This window comes from Melospiza melodia, chromosome 1, assembly GCF_035770615.1.
Source record: "Melospiza melodia melodia isolate bMelMel2 chromosome 1, bMelMel2.pri, whole genome shotgun sequence".
Taxonomy (NCBI): domain Eukaryota; kingdom Metazoa; phylum Chordata; class Aves; order Passeriformes; family Passerellidae; genus Melospiza; species Melospiza melodia.
The window spans coordinates 90224834-90238479 of NC_086194.1; the positions used below are offsets into that span (position 1 = coordinate 90224834).

The window sequence follows — 13646 nt, forward strand, 5'->3', positions numbered from 1 at the left end:
GTTAATGACAGAGGTTTCTAGGCCCAGAATGCATGAATTACTAATGGAAGGGTCCAGTTTCTCAATAAGAAATGCAGGGTGCCACTACATAGGCACAGCATGCCAGTGCACAGCTGAACAGCATCCTTAGCATATCTACTTAGCAAATATTGCTCTCTCAAACCCTCAAGGCAGATGGGATTTAGACCAAAAGTGCCACTGGCCAAACATCTATTCCGAGGGCAATTATACAGAGTATCAAATATATTTGATTATTCCTAGGCATTCTTGATAAGCATCAGATATGCTTAACACTTCCTGGGAAATCTTTTCACAGGAACAGGGCCCCATAGGTATAATTCATCATGCATTAAGCAAATTGGAATAAATCTCTTGAAGCAACTTTGCATTCTTGAGATCTGTTGCATTGTTTTCATTTGGAGTGGCCACAAGCAATCACAGAGGTATTTTTTATTCTTGTTGCGGTTCTTATAACACTAGTGTTGGCTGTGGATTATGGCTCACACTCCAGCAGCACCAGTATTGTCTCATGTCCCTGACTCCTCCTTACTCTGCTCAGTCAGGGTCCAGTTGGATGCCACCATCTGTCAGAGTCCACGAGGAGGCATGGGGTCTGAGAGTGGATTCTCATGAGAAAGACAGCAGTGTGAACAGGAAATGTCCCATCAGGAATCCTTTCTTGGGACGGGCTCCTGTGGAAAAGAACAAACCCTTATTGTCACTATTGCAGCTTTAGCTTTATATTCTTGTGCTCATCCTTTGATTCATTCTCTCACCCCCCACTCTATTCCCATCCGATGGGTGGGAAACAGGATATTTTGTGAAATTCTTTCCTTCCTGTGGGTCTACATGACATCTTTAATTAGCAACTCTCTGCAATGGAAGTGAACAATTAGAAAGCGCAACTATCCTGTTGATGAGATCGTAATACAGTTGCTTTTTCAACAGGTATTTAAGGCATCACTTTCTGTCATTTACTAAGATCTTTGATGTTATTATTTAAAAACATCACACACCAAAAAAAGTCTCTAAACACTTCCCTACAGAACTAGTGATCAGGAAGAGCTTTACAAGCATTCTCTGTCTTTGTAACCCCTGAAAGTTTTTTTGGGTTTTTTTTTGTGATGCAAAGAGTGGTGAAAAGGAGACTCTGCCTTCTTCCATGGACAGAGCTCCAGCCAGCTGGCACCTGCCATTTTACCTGGAATAAGTAGGAATACTTGTTTATTTAATAACCTAAATGCAGGAGCCGATCAGGGTGATGTGTGCTTCTACAGAAAACCCCAGTGGCTGAAAAGATTTTTGTCAGGGTGGGATTTGGCACTATGGAGGCACAAAAATCAGCAATGCCTTGGAAGAAGACCAAATATAGACAAACCTGGCATGCTCAGAGAACCTGGAACTAATCCTTCCTTGTCTTGTCCTGTAGGCTGGTAGGTGTAAATGCTATTAAGCCTCATCTGGCAGGTCTGCCCTTAAATGCCAGCAGTCCAAGTGATAGCCCTCAACTTCTGGATGTCCCATAGTGTTGGACTCTCCCTCTCTTCCAGATCCACCAGGATTACATTTTCTTTTCCCACTGCTGCTCCAAGGGACATTAAGATGATCCTGCTTTCTGATTTCCCTTCTTTTTTTCCTTAGCTTCTTTTTATTAGTTTGAACCTCTGATGTTCTACCTGGCACCTGGGAGAACTCATGTACACCACTACAGAGCAACATACACTCATTTTGTGAAAACAAACAGTAACAACACAAGAAGCTAGATCAGAGAAAACCAGGATCTCTGAGCCAGCGTGACAATCCAAAATTTGGGGCTGTGAACTAAGAAAACTGCAGAACAAAGTACAGGGTTGTGCTTCTGCTAAAATATCTGTCATTTCCCGAAGGTGTTGGAAGGTTGGTGTGAAAACCCGTGTGGGATCTCACCAGGCTGTACGTCACATCCGAGAAGACACAGACAGGAATGAGAAGATTTTCAGGCTGAGCTTGTGCGCCAAATCTCCCAACTGCTATCTCACATTGTCACAGCAACAGGTCTGTCCACAGCTGCTCCACAGCACAAAGCAACTGCAGGCACTGCCTCCTCATTTTCATACAGATCTAATCATGAAACAAGAATGTGCTTGGTCATATTTGTGCTGGGACTGCATGTCCTCAGCAAAGTTTGCACACCCCGATAAATTGGCTTGCAGTTGAAAATAGAAACTACTACTGTAATAACGGAACATCAATGCACATTTCTCTGAGCAAAGATTGCCAGGGTGTGAATATTGCTAATGGCAATACTACACATTAATTGACATTTCTCTGAGCAAAGATTGCCAGGGTGTGAATATTGCTAATGGCATTTAGGGTCTTTATCTCATCTTGTAAAGTGTTATCAATCAAACTACAGGTGTTAAGCAGGTAAAAGCTGTAGTTTGAGGCGATAGATAAGAACTTTTCCCTTGGATCTTAAGCATTGTTTCCTACTAGACCTTTCCTGAGAGAAAGTGTCAGGATATCAAAGGGGAAAAGAAATACATATTTTTAGGCCTTGGGGCATGAGAGGGAGGGGATTTTGTAGATAGTTTCAGGAGATGAATTATCAACCTCTCAGAATGACTTCAAATAGCAATCTCTTCCCCATCACAACCAGATGTTTATTAAATTTACCAAAGAATTTGCCTTTTTTTTTCTTAAATAGCAATATGGTAATAATATTGAAGCTATGTCTTGTGAACTTGTGAAGTATATGTGGAAAGAGAGGCAAGCATATTTGAGCTGCATAGCTTACCATACACCATAGGCAGCCAAAATAAATGGGTGGCTACATTGCACTGGGGCTTGTTTGATGTACTGGGATCTAATGCACATCACTTGGTTTGCTCCCAGCAAGTGTTATGCATAGTTAATACACAGAAGGTAAAGAAATCAATTTGAAGGTTATAACTGAAAGCCACTATAAAATTCCACTATTACTGCCATGCTGTAAAGTACATATGTTATTGATTCCTCCGGCCTCTTTTACATGGGAGGTGACTTGGTGGCTCAGGGCCTCAGCCTTTTATCTGAATTCAGACCCTGCTCAAGGAATCTGTTGGCCTTACTTTGAGTCTCATTTTGGGTACAGAAATAGCTGCATTTATAGCAAGGAAAAGAAGATACCTATGCCTGGTTCTAGTTTGAATTACAAGTCTATAGTTTTGGGAGCTAAAAATCTGTAATTCAGAGCAACAGGTCTTTTTATGAAACAAACAAATTTTTTAACAACTTTATGCTTTCTTCCTACTCCAAAAAAGAAAGGGAATGACCAAAATGAAAGATATAACTAAGGGTTACAAGTCCTAAACAGCTTAAAACCATGGGGAAAAGTAAAACCCCTTTTCTCTGTGCAGTTGATCAGAGGCTTCAACTCATTTTTGAGGCAGGCAAACCCTTTGACAGTCATTTTACAGTCTGGGAAGAGAGGGTGGGATGCACCCAGGGACCTTACTTGAGGCGGGCACTGGGGCGGGCACTGGAAAGCAGAGGTCAGAAACTTGGCCCCACATTTCCAGTTTTGAGTTCCAGCTGCCCAACCTGAACTCTAAACCATGGGAACTGCAAGCCAAAACCAATCATGAAAAGAGAAAAGAAAAAAAAAACCCAAAACCTCTGCTAGGAAGAAGACCTGCAAAATTCTGTGCATATAACCTGATATCTGATATCTGAGCTAGCTACCTTCTAACACAAACCACTGCAGAGGAAACAGCCAATCTCCTCACACACAGGTACATTTTTAAATGAGTGGATTTTGTCTGGATTTCAGCCAGAATGTTTGTGTACTATAGGTTCAGTTAAAACATTTTAAATAATTATTTCATTTTGTAGTGATCACCCCCTAAGGCTGCTCAATTTTCACAGAGTGACACAGTATTGCTTTTTCTAATGGTCTAAGTCTACTAAGCAAGGCAGTGTCCCTGGAAAGGTGAGAATTTTTTTGTGCCTAAAGAGACAGTAGGTTAAAACCCAAACACTGACTCTGAGCCCTTTGTATGGTGGAGAAAATAGCCCTGGACCTGTGAAGCCAAGCTGTGTCTGTGCCGTGGTGTGGTTCAAATGTGGAGGAGCTCTTTCCAAAAGCCCAACGACAGCAGCAAGGGATACATGCCAGTTAATTTACCCCATTTATTACCTGAATCTAACAGTAGTTGATCAGCCTCTGAACTGAAGAACTCAATCTCAGTTACCAAGATTGACTGATTGGAGTAACTGAAGCAACCTTATTTAATGTTTGCCTTAAATGATCTGGCAATCTGATTCAGATAAGATTTCAAACAGTCTCTGTGCTTTTGATCTCAAATTAACTTCAGGATCAACTCAAGCTTGGTTCAGACACAGTAAAAAATTCTTTTAATTGTATCTTACACCGCAGCCATGCTCAAGCCATCTTCCTGATTCCACCAGAATAATTAAAATCTCACCCCTACCCAGTTGTGATAGTGACAGTCTGAACTGTAGGACAGTGCCGGGAAGCTAAGGGGAGAAGTGAAACAGCACTTACAGAAACTCCTGCGGCTGAAGAGTTGTTGCAAGAAGGAGAATCCTTGCTGCCTCTTTCTTTTAAATTGTGTGATTTCTTCTCTCTCTGGTACACAAAGAAAAGTGTCTGTGAGCAATAAGATCCAGAGACAACATGAGCAAATGACATTAAATTAGTTTATACAAGACAGCAGTGAAACCCCAATTCTACCAGTGAAAGCTCAAAGTGAGCCTGAGCCTTTAAGGAGCTCTCCTTCTGCCTTCTGTTCACTTCACAGCATGCTTCAGACAGAAATGCTTCTAACATTTTGAAGGCATACTACACAAGGGGTTTAATTTCTTTTAACATAAAACAACCTATTTTGTTATAAGTATTTGCTTTTAACAGCTCTGTTCCTTTGTGCATTCCTTTCCTAGGTACAGTACAGGTGCTTCAGGGCAACTCTAAAGACAATTTTCAACTTGGGAGCCTAACTATGAGTTTGCTAAACAACAGAGCTAAGCAGACAGAGAGATACCTATTAGAGTCAAGTTAATGCTGTAACTAACCTCATATAATAAACTCTCCCAGGCAGCCTATTTACAATTTGAGGGGAAACTATACCTTTGAAAATTGTTTTCTAAAGGTATTCTGGCTCACATTTCTCTGTTCATGGTTAGACTTTGTGGTATTAATTCCCTTTTTTTTTTTTTTTTTTTTTTTTTTTAAGATAGGGAGGTATCCAGGCTCAGGTTTCTAGAAGTACATAGGTGTGAATAGCTGCAGAGGTGTGCAATGGTACCTCAGGCTTGCTGAAATCCCTACCCATGACTTGCAGCTCTCTATTTATCATTTACCCTTTGCTGCTGTTGAAAGGGACAATAAACACTTTGAAAAAGCTGCTCCTAAGTAGCAAGATTACTTCAGAAGGTGAGTTTGAGGTTTTTAATTCCCTTAGAAATGCTCCACATATTTCACCTCAGGTCTACAGAAGTGTTTGTGTATCACCTAAAACCACAAAGCCTGATTTTGATTAGACTGTGGGTACCACTGCTAGGTTATTGTTTTAAGATAGCATCATGGAAAAACTTCAGTTATAACTTAATTAATTCAAACACTATCGTTACTTTTGAGTGGAAGCATTTTATCCAAGCAAAGGATCACCCCTGAATGACTGTATTTGTACTGCAGAACCACCAGGGCTCTAGGGTTCAGCTAAGGTCTGCATTCAAAGTTATTGCATTAACACTTATGTTATACTGCTGCCTACAGGTCCATATTTAAAATTAGGGTGTTATGCTAACTTATGTTTAAACAAGGCTCCTGTTGCAAAGCTTAGGAAACAAGCAAGATAAGAAAGGAATGGGAGAAGCTGAGCCCATTTTACTTTCCATGGCTATGTTTGTGTATGTAATTGAGTGCATTTCTTCCACTACCCTGAAGCCACCACAGAGGGGCTGCTTTTGTAGAGAGCTACATTTGGGAAAGCAGTTCAAGAGGAAGACAGGGGTTATGGTAGTGTCTGTATTAGAGGTGCTGTGGAGGAAAGCACAGGGACACCTGGAATGGCAGTCCTCCACAGGGCAGACAGGTAGGTATCTGATGATCTCTCCTGTGGTGTTTGTTGCAATCTGTGATTTCCCCTTGTGGAAACTGTACATTTTTTAAAGCAAATGTATATGTATTTTGAGGTTGGACACAATATAAGGACTGTCTTTTCCTAATCTGTGGTTTAAAGATCCCTTACAAGTAGCCTATAAATCTCAAGAGCTTGTCATGTTGCATCTCACTAATATATTGAAAAAAGGAATAACATATGCCACAGATTTCACCAGAATAGAAACACCATTCTTGCAGAGGCTAGAGTGGGAAAGGGTAGTTTTCCTTTCCAATTCATGTGTATAGTTCTGCTTTGGGTAACCAATTTAAATTGCTACACACATATTTTGAATTTAAAAATATTTTCTGAATGCAGGAAGAAGAAATTTCAACTTAGTGCCTGTAGGGGAGCCAGACACTTCTGCAAGCACTTCCTCTCCTCCCTACAGAACTGATTGATCTTGGCAACTTGGGATGCTGGTGGTTTCAGCTACAGCTAATAGTCGCTGAAATTATTTTCCTCCGTGTTCTGTAAACTACGCTATTTCTGCAAAAGGAGAATCCTTTATTTGAACAATTAGCAAACTGACATTTCCTAAGATCATATAAATTAATAGAAATGTTAGCATTTAGCGCTCAAAATCCGCTGCACCCTGGAGGCAGGATAAGGTGTAAGTCACCTCTAATTAAAGTTGTTTTGTGTTGCTGCTGACTGCCACAATACTGTTTTCTATGTAATTGTTGGTCAATTTGTTGCAATATATCATCAGGATTACTGAATTATTAGTTATAATTACAACTTCAGAGTCAATAGCAGTGTCACAGCAAGGGTAAGTAAACACCAGAAAATTATGAGAGATGGAAATACCTTTCTAACAGCTACATCATATTAGTAGTACAGAGACCACCCACTGTAACAGCTAGGCACAATGATAAATTCCTACTTGGAGAAAGTGGACTTGGATGTTTTTGCCTTAATGTTCTGCATTCATCTCAGTGACATCCCCCATAAGCTTCTCTTTGATTCCTGCCCACCAGCTGTGGAGCACGCATGTGAGGTAGTCTAAACTTGCTAAAACCCATACAATCTCCCACACTAAATTTTACAGCTACCAGTGTCAAACCATCTGCACAGACCCATCCCCAAGGATGCCTCTCCCAAAGGTCTGCAGGTCATTCTTCAAGGATGCCTCTCCCAAAGGTCTGCAGGTCATTCTTCTATGGCTCTTTGGTCACCCCAAGTCCCATTTTCACACACGGCCTGGAGGATCAGGAGCCCACAGCCTGTGAGACAGGTACCAGTTCTCCATTCTCCAAAGGCACTATATACTTTTGATTCCTGATATGGTTAGCTGGTTATGACTTCTTGGGAAATTTGCCCCTTGTGTATTTCTGAGAATGGCAACACAATGTCCTCTGTGGAAGAAGTGTGATAGAAGTGTCTACTGCTTTTCGCAGAAGAACATAGTATTTGATGTTACTACTTCGACTCACATGAGAGATACTTTCCAAAACTATTCACCATTTCAAAGGATGCATTAATTTTGGGGAAAAAAAGGAAAAAAGAAAAAAAAAAGTATTTTTCTGTAAGTCAAGTCCAGGACTTCCAGGAAATCCAAAGAAAAAATACTTCTGATAAGAAATTTCAAGTTTTACTCTAAGTTCAAGGTGTGTTGGGAAATGGACTGAGAGTTCAGTGTGTGGAAACATGACCTGTAATGTTCAGCATATACTGCAAGAACCAAAACCTAATTAGGGCAGTTGGTCAGGCTTTTAACTTATCTACCTAATCTCCAACCACAGCCTCAAAGGTTGAAAATGCGACTCCATCTTCTAAACCAAGAAACAAGTCATTAAAAATTCAGGCTGTACAACTAACATTGCCCTCATTTAACAAAACAAGAGTTCAAAACATAAGAAGTTTAACTCCACATCAGAGACATTTCTGGAAACCGCAGACTTAACGAACTATCTTCCACTCCATTGGTTTCAAATGAAACAGGCACAGAGGCTTTCTTTGGCACAGCCTAACCCCGCTCAACCAGGTGTGGGTTTCAATTAAGTTGCCCTTGTGCAGGAATTTGAAGACAAACATACGTAAACTTTTTTTTTGGTTTGTTTGGTTGCTTGTGTTTCAGAAATGTACCCGCAGTGGTGGCCCTGCTGAAGGCAGCCCGGACAGCTGGAACGGCAGCTCGGAGCCAACCAGCCGAGTCACAGCCCTGGCTCTGCGCGAGCTCGTGCTCTGCTCTCACAGCCTGACTCAGTGGAAAAAAAGAAGTCTGTGGAAGCTCAAGCTACAGTGAGATGACAGGTGACTTCTGGGGGAAAAAACCCCTATAGCTGTAGCCCCACATCCATTTCTGGAAACTTGGCACAAGTCATTTGTGGGAGAGAAGGTATCAAGCGGAGCTGGCTGGGTGATGGTGGAATAAGTCCATTCCAAAACTGTGCAGGTTTTCCAATTTTTTTGTATGGTCTTGAAATGAAAAAAAGAAATTTTAAAATGGAAGGGTGTGGAATTGTGTTGAAACATCTATTTCTGAGTTAGAGAGATCAAGTTTTCAGATCAGACATAACCAGAGACCTCAACCTGGGATACATAAAACTCCCCATTCATCAACACCAGCACCTCTGCAAAATGTTTTGGCATCCAAGAAGCTGCATATTTTAGTTAAATATATTTCATCAAACGTGTTCTGACGTATTCCAATCTTGAAATGTCATTGTGTCACCAGTTTGTGGAAAGATCAGTGTTTTTAAAAAACTCATAAAAATAAAGGACTGGAAAAGAAGCTGAGGAACAGTCAGTCACTCAAAAGACATTTGTCAGCAAAATTAAATATAAGTTCAGGCATATTCTGTTTCATCACATACTGTTCCTTTTAGGGGTGAGGCACTTAAGTAATTTCTCTATTTTGGAATGAGACTTCAAGACAAACAGTTTATCTTCAGTTTGGCAAAAGAAAGTTACATTAACGTCTATCAAGATGAAAGTGGCGCAAACCAGAATATTTTACAGCTTAAATAGTGACTCTGTTCTTCAGCTATGTGTAAACTATTCATCTCACAGGATGCAATCAAATGTCACTGTCTCAATATGAGTTCCCAGTTATGTGGAAAACACAAATCCCTGTAATTTATATATGCACACACACACATATATAGTACCTATATATATACACACACACATATAAATATAATATTTTCATGTATACACATGGATGCAAACCACATCTGGACTACCATTAAAATACTTCTCCTACCTCCTCAATAACCACAGTTACAGTAATCCCTAGAAGGAACAGACTAGGGCTAAGGTCAGCTGTCTCTGATCACCAGTGTTTGTACAAAGTGATTTTATGTTTCATTTGCACTAGAGATTGATATCAAGTTATAATTCTGGCTCAAAAGAATTTTTATGGAAGAAAAAAATATTTGGAAGGTTGAAAGATTTTCCCAAAGGAAGGTTCAGGGAATAAATGAGAGCTTATTTATCATTTTCAACAATTTTGCAAACTGGAAAACAGGGACAAAATTCCAAATCTTGCTACTTAAAACACTGAATTATCAAAAGAAAGTCTGTATTGTATTTTTTCTGCTGAAATTAAAATATTTATTAAAAAAAAGAGGGGAAATATAATGTGTAAAATTCAGTCTACTCTTCAGTGAAAATATTACAGTTTTTTCATTTTAGGAATCATCATTTCACCAAGATGATTCCAAACATGATGTACATTTTCCATCAAGTTTGAAAGAGTATTTAAGAAACACCTTCATTTCCATGAGAGTTCATAGTTTGGGTTTTTATTTCTTTTTTTCCTCAAATGTTTTTATTGAAACAAATTTCAGCCTATTCTACCTTGCATTTTGGATTCTCTCAAAATTCAAATTCAAAACTTCAAAGCAAGCCATCTCCGCAACCATTACTTTTGTAGGATTTTGATCAAAGCCATGGAAATTCCTGGTTCCACCCTGCAATAATGAATGGGCCCAGATTTCATTTGAAATCCAGCTCTGAGGAGCTGACTTACCCATCTGGTTTGCAAGAATCCTGCTGTCTTCACCTGACCCAAGAGCATCTCCGCAGAGCAAAGCTCTCCTCCAACTGGAACACATCCATGCAACACAGTCCCCATTCCCTCGATGTGGGGGGGCACCAACATTTGGCTGTCAACCTCCTGTTTACCAACCTTCTCCAAGTTCAGAAAGCTCCTTCTTTCTGCATCCTGAAGATCAAGGGGGTTTTGTTGTTTTTTTGGTTTTTTTTTTAGCAATTCACTAGATAGCTGTTTGCCTAAAGAGACCCTCCCACTGCTCTTTTATCCTCTGAAGGCAGGCCAATTTTCAACTACAGCCTGGTGGTTGCCTGGGTTAACCTCTGCCTTGTTTCATGAGGCTTAGAAACCCCAATACACCTTTCAAATGGCGTGTCTGATCACACTGCTCTGGCAGATAAGCAGAAAATTAGAATGAGCTTCTCCAGGTAAGCCCCAGCATGAAGGTACCGTCATCTTCCAGGAGGGGGGAATGCCTGGCAGGCAGGCGTGCAGGCGGGCAGGTTTGGAGATCAGTTACGATGGGGACACAGAAAAGGCAGCTGTGTAACAGCACAGCAACAACACTCTTCCAGTGCCTCTGCCAGGCAAGGCTGTGGTGCTTTCTTCTATGAGGAATTTGGGACGAATATCTTGAGAGCACTTTTAAATATTGTACATAAGAAATTTAGGTGGCTGTTGAAGATGAAATTATCCCTACCTTGCTCTATATAGCTTATATTCAAGTATTTTAGATTTGAAACTTCATGTTTCAGTTCAAGGCCTTTATTCTGTAAGTTTTCCAACTGTTTGTAGGATTTTTCCATCTTGCTGGTAGCCTCTTCCTCCTCTCTCACCATGACCGGTGAAATTGCCACAGTCCTGTGCAATAACACGGCAAAAAACATGGGTTACTACAACTTGGTTTCTAGTTTCCATTCTTTATCTTTCTTCAGGTTCAAATGCAAACTTCAGTGCACAGAAAAATTTTGGTCTTGCAGTTGGTTCAGACTGTTTTCACAAACTAAAACTTTGAGTGAGGGGTGACATCCAGAAGAGCCTCTGAGTTTTCCAAACTGACTCTGGGGATCTAATTACTCCTATGGATACCTGGCTTTCCTGAGGCAAAAGCTCTCTTTTTCAAATCAGGATGTGTTCAAAATAAGTACAATTGAATGAAAAAAAGAAAAAACCCAAACCCAAAAAATCCAAAACAAAACAAAAAATCCTCCAACAACTTTCAGCTTGGCATTTCAAGTGATTTTTTTCAACTTCAAAAACACAGTTCAGAATTCTCCACCAAATCCCCACTATTTAGGTCTCTATTCTCTTGTGTGCCTTTCACAACTTTCCCCAAAACCCTAACCAGACATGTAACCATCTCCAAATCCGCTGAGGCCAGTGGGAGCAGATCCATGCCCCTGCAGCACACAGCAACTCAGCTGCTCAGATTCCTTCCACAGCGTGGCCTGCAAAAGAAATTGTTTCAAGGTGTACAAAGCATTTTCTGCCTGTTGCTGTTGGCAGGGGAAAACTGCCATGGAGCTGTTGCCAGGGGAAGGAAGAAATAAAATCCCCTCAGGAGAGAAAAGAACACACAGGTAGAGAAGGGGGAGTGGGGTGGGAGGCGTGGGGTCCCCCGTGGGACCCAGCCCTCACTTGGAAATAAGATGAGCTTGCTGTTGCAAGCACAGGGTTTGGCCAAGATCCTCCTGTGTGCACCTGAGCATCTCTGTATGTGGATGTCTGCCACACACTGAGGGTTCCTCCTTGCCCCTCTGAGCCTTGGGTGTGAGGCCTCCTTGAGAAAGTCTTTCAAAAGCAGTGACTCTTACCCTGCTTCCTGCCTAATTGCTGCCTAATGGCACATCAAGGTGGGCACCCACAACGCTTCACTGTCTGGGAACACAAGTGGCTGCATAGGAGCACAGCCCTTCTGCAAACACTTGGGTGGCTTGGGAAGCCTTGCCTGGGTCTGCCCCTTGTTCCCAACCCAAAACACGCTGAAGTGCTTTCTCACCCACGCTGATTTGCTGATACCCATTTATGGTACAAGAAACTGGACTGCAGACCATGAGGCAGCAATTTTAAAATCTTTAAACACCCTTCCTATCCCCATGCAGCCAAATCTGCTTGGAGTGTGATGAAACAGCTTTGAAAGGGAAGGAAGCCACACAGAGGCAGTGAGTCGAGAGATGGAGAGCAAAAGCCATGGGAAAGGTCTGGGGCCTGATAGTCCTTCCCTTGATCTCAAGTCTTAAATTTTCTGTTGTATCTATGGTTTCCCCAGAAGGTTTTTCTCCAGCTACTGCAGCAGGTATACCCATGCTCATTACCCATGCTCATATTATAGTAGCAGGAATCATATGAGAATCCAAATTCTTTAAATGTTAATGCAAAAAAAAAAAAAAAAGGCTCAAAAAAATTAGATACACAATCTCATTTATCTTCATTCATTTTGGGGTCATGCATATATGAAACTTCCTCTTCTGTAACTTCTTTCACAGTCTCCCACAGAGCCCTCCTGCAGATAGTCCCAGCAGTAACAAAACAATGCTGTCCTTGCTGAATGACAGCACCATTCTTGTCACTCTGCTGAGTGGATGCCTAAAACAGGCACTTTGCCTCTCAATTAATTATTTTCTCATCACTCTCTGAAAAAACATTGCACCTTCCAAAGAATGAGACTGAGTATCAAAAAGGGATATTCCTGAGCAGAAGATTTTACAGTTTACTTCAGTATACCATAGATTAAAAAATTTAGTTTTCTTACCTATCTTATTGGAGTTTTTCAAACTCTTTCAATGGATTCTTTGCTCCAGAGTAAGTGTTAGTTCCAAACCAAAGTTTTATGCAACAAAGCTCACTAAAAGACAGAAAAAATTTCATAAATTTTATAGCTGGTTTGCAACTAGGCATATTTTCCAACTAAATTCTCTTTGATCTGATAATTCAATGCTGCATTTTGAAGCAAGTTCTACTACTACTAATACTCAAAAATTGTTGCCCAATGTCACACAGAGACTGTATTTTTCAAATATTAATTCACAGCTTTCATTTTAAGGACATGTTTATAGAGGCTGAAAGGAAGTTCAGATAAAGTTGTTGCATTGTGGCAATATGTGAAATGAATTGTTTTAATAGGAAAGAAGTTTAAGATAATCTCTCGGCCTTATTTCCTTTACTGGTTAAACCCCTTTGGTCACGTCTGTGAGAGCAATGCTGGCCACTTTTGTTTATTTTTCTTTAACTGAAAATTTTTAACCCTAAAAGTAAAGGAGAAAAAGTTTGTCCAAGGGGCTTCATGCTATGCCAGCGTGAGTCCTTTTCCAGTTGCAGATGCCTCACGAAGCCAGTGAAGTGATGATTTTTGCCTTCCTATCTGAATTTCTGTGTTCCATTTGTTGTAGCACCATCTGCAAAGGGAAGATTGGCATTGCCGTGTGCCAAGTCCAGAGACATATAAAAGTAGGATCTAACTGTAGCCAACCAGAAAAATTGTAAAGCTGATGGAAACAGGACAGGCC

The 13646-nt window shown here is 40.7% G+C and overlaps 1 long non-coding RNA gene across 1 annotated transcript; it reads right to left on the reverse strand.

Moving 5' to 3' along the window:
• Positions 1-226: 226 nt before the first annotated feature.
• On the reverse strand, positions 227-10299 carry LOC134429969 (uncharacterized). Its single transcript, XR_010030695.1, has 3 exons — positions 10117-10299; positions 4526-4609; positions 227-692 (listed from the first exon to the last, which is right to left on the reverse strand). It is a non-coding gene; the product is annotated as an uncharacterized LOC134429969 (long non-coding RNA).
• Positions 10300-13646: the final 3347 nt, after the last annotated feature.